The sequence below is a fragment of the Vulpes vulpes genome, chromosome 4 (genome assembly GCF_048418805.1).
Source record: "Vulpes vulpes isolate BD-2025 chromosome 4, VulVul3, whole genome shotgun sequence".
NCBI lineage: Eukaryota > Metazoa > Chordata > Mammalia > Carnivora > Canidae > Vulpes > Vulpes vulpes.
Window position 1 is genome coordinate 60,861,671 of NC_132783.1, and position 12,130 is coordinate 60,873,800.

Here is a 12,130-nt window from a genome sequence, read left to right on the forward strand (position 1 = left end):
GGGCCCAAGGCAGGCGCTAAACCACTGAGCCACCCAGGGATCCCAGGTTTACTGTTTCTTTCCCATCATTTGGCACATATCCAAGGCACAATAGAAAATTAGAAATCAAATTACTTTGTAGAAAAATAATCAGCCCCTCCCTTCTATACATACACAAGTATTTCCAAGAACATGCACAAAACCATTTCCATATTACAAAGTTATTCGAAAAGGTAGGTACTCAGGACAAGCCCATATCTGCGGCTGTAGACCAATTAGTAACATAAAAAAATAAGAGTATAATCTATAGAAATTTATAAAAAGGAATAAATGGCAATAAGTTCTAACTGAAAGTAAGTCTCTGACCTGGTTTGTGCTGCAAGTTTTGAATCGGAATCAAAAGACTAAGAAAAGATGTGCCAAATCTCTCTAGTTAAGTAACCATCCATCAGGAGGGACATCTAAGGGAGGTTTTTTTTTTTTTAATTTTTTATTGATTTATGATAGTCACAGAGAGAGGGAGAGAGAGAGAGGCAGAGACACAGGCAGAGGGAGAAGCAGGCTCCATGCACCGGGAGCCCGACGTGGGATTCGATCCCGGGTCTCCAGGATCACGCCCCGGGCCAAAGGCAGGCGCCAAACCGCTGGGCCACCCAGGGATCCCCTAAGGGAGGTTTTTAACGGACGGGGATGTCTGGAGAGACGCTGACACAGGTGCACGTGTGCAGTGATCAAATATCTGTACTTACTCTGTTGGAAGAAAAGTCACACGCAACTTTCCCCACATACACAGCGTAGTAGAGGTCCTCAATGTCCTTTTCACTGAAATGAACATCACAATGGCATTAGGCATCTTTGGGTTCAAGTGCTGCTTTGCAAAGGGACGTGTCCCAGGTCCTCTTGTCCGTTCCCCCGTGTGCTTTGGCCCGGCCTCCACACCATGGCACCTGCGCTGCTTCCCCGCAGCTTACCCAGGAGGAGGAGCTCTTTCCGCCTGTGGTTTGCTCACCTGTGCACATCACGGAGGTTAGCACCTTCCGTCAGGAGGAGGTCAGAATCTGGTGAGGAGGCCTCGCCCGGTCGCCAGGGAACCCTACTGCTTCGGTGGAAACGTCCGCCTGCTCTCGGATCTGGACCCCACTGGAGCTGGTGTGTGTTCCCTTCCCAGGGAACGCGTGAGCTGAGGAGAGGGAAGACCGGGTGATCGTTTTCTTGGTTGCATTCTTTCCCTCGGCCACAGAAACACTTTCAGGAACTTTCTGCTCTTCTTGCAAATCCAGCAGAAAGCCCTTTTCTCGTTCTCAGCCATGTTCCCGCTGGGCCCCTCCTTGCAGGGGACCCACTTCTTGGCAGCCGATGTAACAACTGCTATCACCGTTAAGACTGCGAAGCGATATCGGCCTCTGGGGACGTGCTTGACTTGTTTAAAGTGCAGTGCAAAATAAATAAATAAATAAATAAAGTGCAGTGCAAAATAAATAAATAAATAAATAAAGTGCAGTGCAAATGAACTGCTTGAATGGCACCGTTTCTTCAGCCAGGGAGGCAAACAGTCACAGGCGGACAGAGCAACCTGCCAGACCAGAGAGCAGACCTGAGACTGCTGACAGAGGAGGCGGTCCTGGGAGGCCTGGACCGAAACTTGATTCTTTTTTATTTTTTCTTCACCTTCCTACCTTGTGAGAAGTTTACACTTTTCCCTCTGTAGCATTCCAGCTGTTCTCTCTTTAGATCTTGAATTTGTAGGTGATCAGGGTGGTTTGAAAGTTATCTAGGTAAGTTGGTGGGGCCAGGTGAGTTGAGGACCCTACTCTTGCACCATCTTGCCCCTCTCTCTATGCTATTGGGTTTTATCTCTAGGCCTTATAGTCTTCTTATTCTACCTGAAGAACAATTATTATTACAATCTGAGTGAAATCGAGAGTCAGAGGCTTACTGGACTGAGCCACCCAGACGCCCTGTATATTACTGTATTACTCTTAATGGTATTCCCTGACTCATTCATTTGAAAACTCTAATCACAACTCACAATTTTTTTTTCAGCTGTTGTTTTAGAATGAATTCAAAAGCAAGTTTGTTGTGGTTTGTCGAAAGTATCTAAAACAATGTAAAGTCCCTAGAACCTAATAAAAATTTTCTTAAAGAGACAGAAAACATCACATAATGTTATAGTAAATTGGACACTGAGTATGTGTTACCTTGGTAAAACTACCTTTGTTTCTAAATGGTAAGAAACAACATTACCTAAATGGTAGGAGGAAAAAAAACGGAACCGTAAATCATATGAAAAGTTCTTAATTATAAGAAACTTACATGCAGAAAAATTGTGATTAAAGGGTAAAGGACTAGATTGTTTTCAGCTTAGAAGTTTTGCCAATGAGTAAAATGAAGACGAGGGAGACTAAGTCATTTGCTCTAAACCACAAAGCTATTTACTTAATGGCACAAGTTGAAACAGAATATTACTTTCTTTAACCCAGAATTATAACTACTTTTTCATTAAAATGCATTTCATTTGCATCATTATTCTTCCAAATTATGGTTATATTGGTGACAGACATTCATCTTTTCTAAATAAATATATTTAGCTTAATATGAATATTCATAGGTGAAAAGGGATTAGGTTTTCCCCATTAATAAGAGATTTAAGTGTAATTTTTGTCTAATAGGTAAGAAAACTACACGAAACCAAGTACACTTTACTGAAAATAATATATTCATTAGATGCAAACTCTAGAGTACATACATTACACTGAACTCTATAATGTATTGTACTGCACAACTCTACAATACATTGAGTAGAAGAACCATGAAAATATACTTATGAACACTTAGTATTTAAGAGTTGAAGCTTAATTGTTCTTTCTATAAAATGGAGGCATTGGACTACATGTTCCTTAAGATTTCATCTGATTTTTAAAACTTTCTAGCAGTTACCTCTGATATCAATATTGATTTTATGACAAAGCATAGAACATTAAATGTTAAATAATGGCACAATGTGTCTTTACAGTAGGATTGTAGAAAAGCTCATTTCTTCCAGCCTCTTTCTTCTTGCCATGGGCCTCTACAGCTGGATCTACCATCCACACTCTCAGAGTTTATAACTTTCTTAAAAAAAAAAAAAAGAACATAAAATAGAGAGGAAGAGAATGATATCAACACTTGAAAAATGCATACCTTGAGGTCCGCCTGGCATCTCAGAAGGCAGATGTTATTATTAAGTCTAAAAATGGAAGGATTGTTCCAGAGGGAGCAGTCAGACTTGTATGTTCCTTTGAAAGCTCTTAGAATTAACTAGATAGTATTCATTCTACCTACACCATTAGGGTGTCTGGATTTTCTTTCTGAAGAACTAAAATCTGAGAAACTTCAGATTTAGGATTATCAGGTGAAATGAAAGAAGTGTTTAGGTTCAGGAATATAAATGTTAAATGGAAGTCTAAAGCGTGGAAGAAAGTACTCCTTGCCCTCTTGCTTTACATTCTCCACAAAAATACACATAGCCAGGATAATCTTCTCCAGAGGAACATTACTGTATATATTAACATTTGGTATTCCCACTGGAAAATTAGCTCCCTGTTCATCTACAGAAAGGGTGGCATGTTAGTAAGTCTTGCCCAGACACATGATTTCTGGTCAACTCAATTACTTTGTAAAAAACAACAAAGAAATCTACATCAGGAAATGTGGCCAGCTAGTAAGTTACTCCCTTTCCCCTATAAACACATAGATATTCTTGATTAGGGATATTGCATGTTAAATTTACTCTGTTGTCCTTTCTTATTAAATGTATATTTTATTAGAATATCAATCAAAATCTCAAGTGACAAAGAAGGTAAGCAAATGTAGAACATTAAGGAAGAGCTGACGTCAAATAACCCAGATGGATTGGGCTCTGCTTCCAATTTTTTGTGATCATTTAGGCATAAATGTGATTCTGTTAATAGCATCATGTACATAGTAGTCCACAGTAAACATTTCTTTATTATAACAGATATGCAATAATAAACCTTGACCTAATATAATATTATGTATTTTATTTTATAATACTACAACATAATAAATATATATGTAATAATGTATACAAACATATACTAATTAAAACTATGTTATTGTAACTATGATGATTTCTATTCTAATGATGTATTTATGGAGTTACTTCCAGCAAATAGTCATGCCTCATTATTTTTCTTCCATATCAAGAAAAAAGTGAGAAATGCCATCTATGTATAAACTATTATCTTGACTGTTAGTCATTCTTTTTTGTTTTTTAACTTTAGCCTTTCTGTTAAATTATTTTGATGATCCTCCTTGTATAAGGCTAAACCACATAATTATAACTATGGTGTAAGAATTGAAGTTTGGTTTTTTAGCTAGAGAAAAAGTTATTAACATAAATCTTTTTCAAACCATTAAAAGTGAGTTTAGAAATGTTAAAATACTGATTTCAAGAAGATTATAAAGTTTAGTACTCTAAGTTTTCTGTATATTATTTTTGTTGTTATAAATAGCTTATTAAATAGGTTGAATTCATAGAGGGTATAAATGCCTTAATTTTTCTTCAACTACTGACAACTGTCATGAACACTCATGTCTTCCTGCTCTGGATTACATTACAGGCATACACCTTATTTTTCTAGAATTGAAATAAGTGAAGGAGTCAGGATAGGAAAGGAACAGGTTACCTGTTTGCTTGTTTGTTTATTCATGTTGTTGTGTATTCACATTCAACTGTCCTATTCTTGCCGGTTTTTCTTTATTGGTCATAAATGCTCAGTAGCAGTCATCCTACATGCTATTAGGGGATACAAGCATATGTTCTTTGGTGGGCCTTTGAGAAACATTATTAAGTATTATGACATAGATAATGGTTAACGTCTTGCCACCCACTTCCTATTTTGGTTCTTTGCCAGAAATAAAACTCATACCCCCTAAATAGTTGAGTCTCCCAATCTTGACATTATGCTTACTTGTAAAAATTCCTTTAAGGTGACTCAGCTCAGGGATGCCTGGGTGGCTCAGCAGTTAAGCATCTGCCTCCTACTCAGGGTGTGATTCCGGGGTCTGGGGATCAGCCTGCTTCTCCCCCTGCCTGTGTCTCCGCCTCTCTCTCTGTGTCTCTCATGAATGAATACATTTTTTTTTTTATAGGTGACTCAGCTTATGTACCAGCTATCATTCAGGGCATCCATGTGCTAGTGGACTCCCCCATCTTTCAATGTCAATCCAGGATACTCCCTAGCTTCCTTCTCTTGGTGCCACTGGGGTGTGCCTGAGAGTTTCTAAACTCAGTTTCCTCTCCTTTCACATATTCCAATCTCTGGGAAAGATATTCGGGGGGCCCTGTTTACTTTGCATGGCCATAACATTACATAAAGCTTGATACTTTATGAGATAAACCATCCACATTCATCAGCTTCAAAATTGACTTTGCTATTTTTTAAAAAAAATTTATTCATTTATTAATGAGAAACACACACACACACACACACACACACACACACACACACACAGTGAGAAAGAATGGCAGAAACACAGGCAGAGGGAGAAGCAGGCTCCATGCAGGGAGCCCGACGTGGGACTCAATCCCGGGTCCCCAGGATCACACCCTGTGCTGAAGGCTGCGCTAAACCGCTGAGTCACCTGGGCTGCCTGAAAATACAATTTTTTAAGCATTCTTTAAATTCAAGTTCTGAGAATAGTTGTCCCAAATCTTCAATTTGGCCACATTTTAGTAAAAAGATGGATGCTGGAAGAGATTGAGAGATCATCAAGTCTAATTACTTCATTTTTGGGTGAATACTCTTAGATATGCAGGTTTGGCTACTAGCCCAATGGAATACCTCTTATTCCTCTGCTTTTTAAAAAGAAGGTATTCCGAAGTAATTTGACTAAAGTATAATAATTTAGTCTACGTTTGTTCTATTTTAATAATGGACGTTCATTTTTTTTGTACTGACACTTTATTGAGAAATGCCAGAGCAGGAAAAAACAAACAAACAAACCAAAATAAAACAAAAAACAACAAAAGAAAAAAAAACCCAAAACAGGGCAAGGAAGAGTGAGAAATAAAGGCATGAGCATTCATCAGAAGTCCTTGCTTCCTGGAGAGACGCAAGCTTTTCCTGTTACTCACAACATCAACAGATCAGCTATAGAGAAAACCCCATGCTCTGAAATGGACATGAAAGGGAAAATGGAGAGGGATTTTTCTGTTTGTTTCCTCTTCCATTGGTCAATGTTTGCTCATGGAGAGTTCCAGTTTGTGGCTGACAGCATGCATGAGGAGTAGCTCTCCTCATCAGCAGTTAGAGATGAGCCAAGCATCAAGGGCTCCAAAAACAGGCAAAATGAAACTCTGAAGCAGCGCCAAACAGGTGTCACATAGTTGTCATCATTCCTGCATCAGATTTGCTTGAGTATGATGTGGTACCAAGTTCCCTTTCTTGAACCTCTTATGCTCTCATTTTTAGATTTCAAACAGACATGGGTGACAAAGGTCTTTCAACATCAGAACATCTGTGTAGAACTATCATAACACACTCTGAGGCATACACTGCAGATAACTGAATGTTGAAGGTAGATATTGACCTTCCAGTCTCGTTGTCTAGTCTTGAGCCTCACATAGAGTCACAGTTCTGGGTAATAGATTCCAGGACAGCATCCCTGGTAACACAGAGTTGTAGGCTCATACTAAACTTGAATGGGTGGTTTATGGTTAACAGAAATTGTTAATGTTCACCCTAGAGACATTCCTTTCAGTTATAAAGAATATCTTCTTAAAGCACATAGAACCCTGAGAGGTAAATACAGACAGGTTAAGAAGAGGTGGTAATTACACAGTAAATTATGAGGCTAGTCATTAGGGAAAGTAAATACACGATTCCTTTATATTTTCTCTTAAGTTGTCAAAAATGAAGGATGTTCTCTGAACTGTAACTTAGTTATTTTAATACAGCTTAAATGAATCAATTTCAGAAATGATTTGAAAACATTAAGTCATCATAATTGAGTCTCTCCCTGGATTTCTCTTAGTTTTCAACTATGGATTATGAAAATGAATTTGTCTAAGTTTTATCTATCTCTCCACTGTGCTCCAGTACAGGAGTCACAAAGAGTCCCTTCCAGCCTACTGACTTGCAGAAATAAAAACCCCTAAGCCAGATGGAGCTCTTTGGATAAAAGATGCTGGATATGCCTTGCATTTCAATTGGAAGAGGATTGCTGTAATTTAAGCTTTATGGAGAATCACCTCATTTCTTTTTCTTTCAAACATAAGTCATGGTTTTCCATTAGTTAAAAGTAAAGTGTATATATCCTGTCATTTTCTGTGAGTGAAATTATATAGTCTTACGCCTTGAAGAGTCCTTGGGATATTTTCTTTACTTTTATTTCCAGTGCCCCTGTGCTTCCCAACCTTTTCCATGTAATGAAACACACAGAAAATGAAATATTTTAAAGTCCACCGAATATGGCTGGTGGAGGAGGTTGCTCACAGCCCAATGTCTACCGAATCATAGCTCTGATCCAGGGCTCCTGGCCAGCTGCCCTGATGCCTGAGGGAATCAATGAATGGATACTTGTAGTCCATATGTCACAGCACAAATGATTGAGAAACTGTGCTAAACAGGACCATATGAATCATTTCACAAAGATGAAATGATGCATTTTAAGACTACCTCAACATTATTGCTTCAATAAACATTTTTAGCATCCACTGTCATGAATGATGCTGAGGCGGACTCTGTGTTCCTCTGCTTGGCTTCCCCTTGGGACCACACACTCATTTCCTCTATTTGCCGATGAAGTTGGCTGTTGGCAGTTCACAGATGAGTCTGTCCCCAGGGAATTGCCTCAGCGGAAGGGTACTGCTTTACTCAAACTTCTTTCCCTGGTGATAGCTCCAACCCAATGTTTTTTTTTTAAGATTTTATTTATTTATGCATAAAAGACACACACAGAGAGAGAGAGAGAGAGAGACAGAGACAGAGACAGAGATATAGGCAGAGGGAGAAGCAGGCCCCTACAAGGATCTGGAAGCGGGACTTGATCCTGTATCCCAGAATCAGGACCTGAGCCGAAGGCAGATGCTCAACCACTGAGCCATCCAGGCATCCCTCCAACCCAATGTTTGTTCAGTAGAAGTCTAAGAAGCCCGTGATGTGAGCCAACTCTGAAGCATCAACCTAGCCCCAGAGTTCAATGAAGCATCCATCTTCACCTCTGTGCAACTGCCACGCAATCTAACTTCTCCCTCTGCCCCATTCTACTTTCCACATTCCCTTAGAGAACTTGTTCCACAATATTCTCCAACAAACCTTCTACCAGCATATCTTTGCTTTGGTGTCTATTTCCTGGGGGATAAACCTAAAATGAAAAACAAAGCCAAATAAGGCTTAGAGTCTATCCTCAGACTCCAAAGGAAGGAAAACATCAGAATAAGTCAATATTATCATCATAAAGGAAGTTGTGGTATATGTATTAATGGAATATAACAAAGCACAAAAGAGGCGATAGGGAGGGGGGGTCTTCAGGGGGCATCTGGGCTGCTGATCATATCTTCTGGGTCATCGTTCTCACTGTCCAGGGGTGACACTGCATGCTAAATAAATGTTTACTGAGTTAATAAATTTGTGATAGTCTTAAAATCTATCATCTTATTATTTTTTAATAATAATTTTTTTTATTGGTGTTCAATTTGCCAACATACAGAATAACACCCAATGCTCATCCTGTCAAGTGCCCCCCTCAGTGCCCATCACCCATTCACCCCCACCCCCCGCCCACCTCCCCTTCCACCACTGCTAGTTCCTTTCCCAGAGTTAGGAGTCTTCATGTTCTGTCTCCCTTTCTGATATTTCCTACCCATTTCTTCTCCCTTCCCCTCTATTCCCTTTCACTATTATTTATATTCCCCAAATGAATGAGAACATATAATGTTTGTCCTCCAACTGACTTATTTCACTCAGCATAACACCCTCCAGTTCCATCCACGTCGAAGCAAATGGTGGGTATTTGTCGTCTCTAATGGCTGAGGAATATTCCATTGTATACTTAGACCACATCTTCTTTATCCATCATCTTTCGATGGACACCAAGGCTCCTTCCACAGCTTGGCTATTGTGGCCATTGCTAGAAACATCGGGGTGCAGGTGTCCCGACGTTTCATTGCATCTGAATCTTTGGGGTAAATCCCCAACAGTGCAATGGCTGGGTCGTAGGGCAGGTCTACTTTTAACTCTTTGAGGAACCTCCACACAGTTTTCCAGAGTGGCTGCACCAGTTCACATTCCCACCAACAGTGTAAGAGGGTTCCCCTTTCTCCGCATCCTCTCCAACATTTGTGGTTTCCTGTCTTGTTAATTTTCCCCATTCTCACTGGTGTGAGGTGGTATCTCATTGTGGTTTTGATTTGTATTTCCCTGATGGCAAGTGATGCAGAGCATTTTCTCATGTGCGTGTTGGCCATGTCCATGTCTTCCTCTGTGAGATTTCTGTTCATGTCTTTTGCCCATTTCATGATTGGATTGTTTGTTTCTTTGGTGTTGAGTTTAATAAGTTCTTTATAGATCTTGGAAACTAGCCCTTTATCTGATAGGTCATTTGCAAATATCTTCTCCCATTCTGTAGGTTGTCTTTTAGTTTTGTTGACTGTATCCTTTGCTGTGCAAAAGCTTCTTATCTTGATGAAGTCCCAATAGTTCATTTTTGCTTTTTTTTTTATTTTTATTTTTATTTTTTATTTTTTTGCCTTCGTGGATGTATCTTGCAAGAAGTTACTGTGGCCGAGTTCAAAAAGGGTGTTGCCTGTGTTCTCCTCTAGGATTTTGATGGAATCTTGTCTCACATTTAGATCTTTCATCCATTTTGAGTTTATCTTTGTGTCTGGTGAAAGAGAGTGCTCTAGTTTCATTCTTCTGCATGTGGATGTCCAATTTTCCCAGCACCATCTATTGAAGAGACTGTCTTTCTTCCAGTGGATAGTCTTTCCTCCTTTGTCACATATTAGTTGACCATAAAGTTGAGGGTCCACTTCTGGGTTCTCTATTCTGTTCCATTGATCTATGTGTCTGTTTCTGTGCCAGTCCCACACTGTCTTGATGACCACAGCTTTGTAGTACAACCTGAAATCTGGCATTGTGATGCCCCCAGCTATGGTTTTCTTTTTTAAAATTCCCCTGGCTATTCGGGGTCTCTTCTGATTCCCCAGAAATCTTAAAATAATTTGTTCTAACTCTCTGAAGAAAGTCCATGGTATTTTGATAGGGATTGCATTAAACGTGTAAATTGCCCTGGGTAACATTGACATTTTCACAATATTAATTCTGCCAATCCATGAGCATGGAATATTTTTCCATCTCTTTGTGTCTTCCTCAATTTCTTTCAGAAGTGTTCTGTAGTTTTTAGGGTATAGATCCTTTACCTCCTTGGTTAGGTTTATTCCTATGTATCTTATGCTTTTGGGTGCAATTGTAAATGGGATTGGCCCCTTAATTTCTCTTTCTTCAGTCTCATTGTTAGTGTATAGAAATGCTACTGACTTCTGGGCATTGATTTTGTATCCTGCCACGGCTACCAAATTGCTGTATGAGTTCTAGCAATCTTGGGGTGGAGGCTTTTGGGTTTTCTATGTAGAGTATCATGTCATCGGCGAAGAGGGAGAGTTTGACTTCTTCTTTGCCAATTTGAATGCCTTTAATGTCTTTTTGATGTCTGATTGCTGAGGCTAGAATTTCTAGTACTCTGTTGCATAGCACTGGTGAGAGTGGACATCCCTGTCTTGTTCCTGATCTTAGGGGAAAGGCTCCCAGTGCTTCCCCATTGAGAATGATATTTGCTGTGGGCTTTTTGTAGATGGCTTTTAAGATGCTGAGGAATGTTCCCTCTATCCCTACACTCTGAAGAGTTTTGATCAGGAATGGATGCTGTATTTTGTCAAATGCTTTCTCTAAATCTATTGAGAGGATCATATGGTTCTTGTTTTTTCTCTTGCTGATATGATGAATCACATTGATTGTTTTCGAGTGTTGAACCAGCCTTGTGTCCCGGGAATAAATCCTACTTGGTCTCATCTTATTTTTTATCATTTAAATCACTTCATTACTTCAGAGGAGACGCTGACAATATAGTAGATGTCAATGGTGTATATTAAATAATAAATAGGCCTTCATTAGAAAGTGATAAATCACATTTCAGGTAGAGAAAATAACATTTCAACAGCCCAGATTGGTGCACAAGTATTTTGGTATGATTCCAGGAAGGAGAAGATACAGCTGGTGTAGGAGGTAAGGGCTAGACTGGCAATGCTGGCCCTATGGCCTCAATTTGTAAGCCAACAGATGTTTTTTCCATTTTTTCCTTCACAAACTTCTAAAATTATATACTGAATGAAGTAACAGTGTTGGTTAAGGTCATTGTTTGATATAGTAATATAGAGTTCTCAGAATAAGCTGGCTTGCATGAGATTGAAATATTTCCCATATTCAGTTCAGAGTCAGTAGTACAAATGGGCAGAATGTCTAGCATTGAGATACACAGCTTCCTTCAGTCCTTTTAACTCTTCCTTTCCCTAATTTATACAGTGGAATCTGGGTACAACCATATCTGTGATCTAGCATTGGTAAGAGGAAATGGTGGAAGAATAAAATTTAAAAATGTTTTAAGGTTAAGTCTAAAGTTGGCAGTCACTTCCACTCATATGCCTTTGGCTTGAACTTGTAGCGTATCTATTTGTAGGGAGGCCAGGAGCTGGATGGCCAGGAGCCTAGCTTAGCAAGGTGGAGAGAGGGAGCATCACACGAATGTAAGAGGATGAGGAGCACTGTGAATGTTTAATGGGTTCTATCATAGTTGCCAATGTTTAATGACTAGGAAATTTCAAATCCTAAGCAAAATTTCTGGCCCCTGTGGATAATGTGGGCCTGCATTTTTTTATGCTTATTTTTTTTTTTTTTTTCAAAAGAGTACATGTGGGCAGGGATGGGGAAGGGTTGAGGGAAAGAGAGAGAGAGACTAGAATCCCAAGGAGACTTCATTCTCACTGTGGAACCCCAGACAGGGCTCTATGTCAGGGCCCTGGGATCATGATCTGAACTGAAACCAAGAGTCAGATGCTTCACTGAGCCCCCCAGGTCCTCTGTGCCTGCAT

General features: G+C 39.6%; 1 pseudogene; it reads right to left on the minus strand.

Moving 5' to 3' along the window:
- Positions 1-1,019: 1,019 nt before the first annotated feature.
- LOC140598747 (elongation factor 1-alpha 1-like) overlaps positions 1,020-12,130 on the minus strand; it is a 42,975-nt pseudogene continuing 31,864 nt past the window's right edge.